The sequence below is a fragment of the Hipposideros armiger genome, unplaced genomic scaffold (genome assembly GCF_001890085.2).
Source record: "Hipposideros armiger isolate ML-2016 unplaced genomic scaffold, ASM189008v1 scaffold_795, whole genome shotgun sequence".
Taxonomy (NCBI): Eukaryota; Metazoa; Chordata; class Mammalia; order Chiroptera; family Hipposideridae; genus Hipposideros; species Hipposideros armiger.
Window position 1 is genome coordinate 620,538 of NW_017732145.1, and position 3,835 is coordinate 624,372.

The 3,835-nt window shown below is 37.2% G+C and overlaps 1 pseudogene; it reads right to left on the bottom strand.

Moving 5' to 3' along the window:
* Window positions 1-1,346: 1,346 nt before the first annotated feature.
* Window positions 1,347-3,445, bottom strand: LOC109374138 (tigger transposable element-derived protein 1-like; annotated as a pseudogene).
* Window positions 3,446-3,835: the final 390 nt, after the last annotated feature.

Genomic DNA, 3,835 nt, shown 5'->3' on the forward strand with positions numbered 1-3,835 from the left:
AGAAAATTATTATTATTTTTTTTATTTTATTGGGGAATTGGGGGAGGGGGACAGCATTGGGGAACCAGGGAAATGGAGCAGACAAGTTGCTGTCCTTTTGTTCTTCAGTTTAGTTGTGGAGGACGTTGTTTCACTGGCCCATGTTGGTATTATCATTGCACTTTTCCCGGGTGAGGCAGTGTCTCGCCGGCCATTGGACGGCAGCTTACAAAAGCTCATGCCTGTTGTCAGCCAGCTCCACTGCAGCCTACGACCAGCTCCAGGTCGAGCTGTTGTTCACCATTTTAGCTGTAGAGGGATCAGCGTCACTGCCCCTCATGGGAATCTGAACCGGGGCCCTGCTGCTCATAGCTGACGTTCCCAGCCAACTCTTAACCAAAGCGCTACTCAGCCGGCCCAAAGAAAGTTATTTTAAGGTTTGGCAATAAATACATAGGTTATAGATTTAACTTTGGGGGGCACTGAGAAAAAGCAATAGGAAAAAAATGTATGTAGTAGTAATGATTTTGGTTAAAAAAATTGAACCTACTCTGTAATCATTGTTTGATATAATGGACAAAAGTAATTATACTTGAGAGGTGTAAATCAAATAACAACTTTAAGCATAATATTTTACAAATTATACATGCAGTCAAATTGAGTTCTTGTTGCACATGACATTTTGCAAAGATTAAAAACAGAAGTCACTATAAAATAAAGCATGAAGAATATAGTCAGTAATATGGTAGTAATATGTATAGTGCCAGCTGAGTACTAGATTAGTCAGGGAGATCACTTCTTAACTTATATAAATGTCTAGCCAGTATGCTCTACACCTGAAATTAATATAAAATAATATTGAATGTCAGCTATAATTGAAAAATTTTAAAAGGGGGGAAAAGGGTGAAGGGGAATAAGAGCTTCAAATTTCCAGGTTTAAAACAAATAAGTCATGGGGATGTAACATATAGCATAGGGAATATAGTCAGTAGTGTTGTGATAGCATGCTATGGTGTCAGATGGTTACTGGATTTATCATGGTGATCACTTCTTTAGGTATATAAATGTTGAATAATTAGGTGTATTAACCTGAAACTAATATAATATTGTATGTTAGCTATATTTTAATAAAAGTCTTTCAAAAATAAAAGAAAATTATAGTCCTACTTTAGAGATATTGCAAGTTTAGCTCAAGACCACTACAATATATTATATATCGTGATAAAGCTAGTCAAACAAATATTTTGTTTTCACGGTGCATATAAAAGTTATGTTTATACTGTAGTGTTAAGTGTGCCTGTTAAGTGTGCATTAGAGTTATGTCTAAGAAAACAATGTACATACCTTAATGAAAAAATACTTTGTTGCTAAAAACTGTTACTAATCTTCTGAGCCTTTATCAAGTTATAATCTTTTTGCTGATAAGGATCTTGCCTTAATTTTAATGGCTGCTCATTGATCAGAGTGGTGGTTACTGAAGGTTGGGGTGGCTGTGGCAATTTCTTAAGATCAGATAGCAATGAAGTTTGCTTCATCAGTTGACGTTTGCTTTCACAAATGACTTCTCTGTAGTATGTGATGGTGTTTGACAGCATTTTACCCACAGTAGAGCTTCTTTCATAATTGGAGTAAATCTTCTCAAACCCTGCTGCTGCTTTATCAACTAAGTTTATGTAATAGTCTAAGTCCTTTGTTGTCATTTCAACCATCGTGACAGCATCACAGATGGAAGCAGGAGTAGCTTCCATCTCAAGAAACCACTTTTTTTCCTCATGCATGAGAAGCAACTCCTCAATCATTGAAGTTTTTGTTTTACTTTTTTTAGTTTCATGTGTACAAAACAATGTAATGGTTAGACATTTATACCTCTCACAAAGTGATAACCCCCCCAAACTACTATCCATCTGACATTGACTATAGCTGTTATAATTCTATTGATTACATTCCCTATGCTGTATTCCACATCCCATGACTCTGTGTGTGTGTGTGTGTGTGTGTGTGTGTGTGTGTGTATAGTTTAGTTATAGTTGACATTCAATATTATTCAACTTCATCTTTAAGTGTATAGTGCAATGGTCAGGCATCTACACAGTCTGTGAAGTGTTCTCCCTAATAAATTCATTAAAGTTTGATCATGAGATTGCAGCAATTCTGTCACATCTTCGGGCTCCACTTATAATTCTAGTTCTCTTGCTATTTCCACCACGTCTGTAGTTATTCCTCCACTGAAGACTTGAACCCCTCAATGTCATCCATGAGGGTTGAAATCAACTTCTTCCAAATTCCTGTTAATATTGATATTTTGACTTCTTCCATTGAATAACAAATGCTCTTAGTGGCATTTGAATCCTTTCCAGGCTTATAATTTATTCTATATAGATCCATATGAGGAATCATTTTCTGTGGCAGCTGCAGCCTTATCAAATATATTTCTTAAATAATAAGACTTGAAAGTTGAAATTACTCCCTGATCCATGAGCTGCAAACTGGACGTTGTGTTAGCAGGCATGAAAACATTAATGTCGTTGTACATCTCTATCAGAGCTCTTAGGTGACCAGGTGCAAGGAGCAGTAATATTTTGGGAGAGAAAAAAAAAAGGTTTTTTTTTTTTTCTGAGCAGTGGGTCTCAACAGTAGACTTAAAATATTCAGTAAATCATGTGGTAAATGATGTGCTGTGATCCAGGCTTTATTGTTCCACTTACAGAGCACAGACAGAGTGGATTTAGCATAATTTTAAAAAGTCCTAAATTTTCCAGATTAGTAAATGGACACTGGCTTCAACTTAAAGTCACTAGCTGCATTAGCCCCTTAACAAGAGTGAGCCTGTCCTTTGAAGCTTTGAAGCCAGGCATTGACTTTTCCTCTCTATCTATGAAAGTCCTAGATGTCATCTTCTTCCAGTATAAGACTGTTTTGTCTACATTGAAATTCTGTTGTTTAGTGTAACCATCTTCATTAATTATTCTAGCTAGATAACCTGGAGAACTTGCTGCAGCTTCTGTGTAAGCACTGGCTGCCTCACCTTGCACTTTAACGGCGATGGCTTCTTTCCTTAAACCTCATGCATCATCCTCTGTTAGCTTCAAACTTTTTTTTTGCAGCTTCCTCACATCTCTCAGCCTTCATAGATTTCAAGATAGTTAGTACCTTGCTCTGGGTTAGGCTTTGCTTTAAGGGAATGTTGTGGCTGGTGTGATCTTCTATGGTGACCACTGAACCTTTTTCCATATCAGCAATAAGGCTGTTTTGCTTTCTTATCACTTGCATCTGTTCACTGGAGTAGCACTTTTAATTTCTTTCAAGACCTTTTCCTTCGCATTCACAATTTGGCTGTCTGGTGCAAAAAGCCAAGTTTTGGGCCTATCTCAGCTTTTGACATGCCTTTCTTACTAAGCTTAATCATTTCTAGCTTTTAAGTGAGATATGTGAGACTCTTCCTTTCATTTGAACACTTGAAAGTCATCATTAATTGGCCTAATTTCAATACTATGTGTCTCAAGGGATACAGAGTCCCGAAGAGAGGAAGAGAGAGAGGAAAGGCCCAGTGAGGAGAGCAGTCAGAACATACACAGCATTGATCGATAAAGTTCACCGTAGTATATGGGCGAGGTTCATGGTGCCCCAAAACAACTATAATAACAACATCAGAGATCACTGATCACAGATCACCATAGCAAGTAATAATGAAAAAGCTTAAATATTATAGGGGTTACCATAATGTGACACAGAGACATTGTTGGAAAAATGTCCCCGATAGGCTTGCTGAATACAGGGTTGCCACAAACTTTCAGTTTGTAAAAAAATGCAACACCTGGGAAGTATAATATAGTGAAGTGCAGTAAAATGAGGTGTG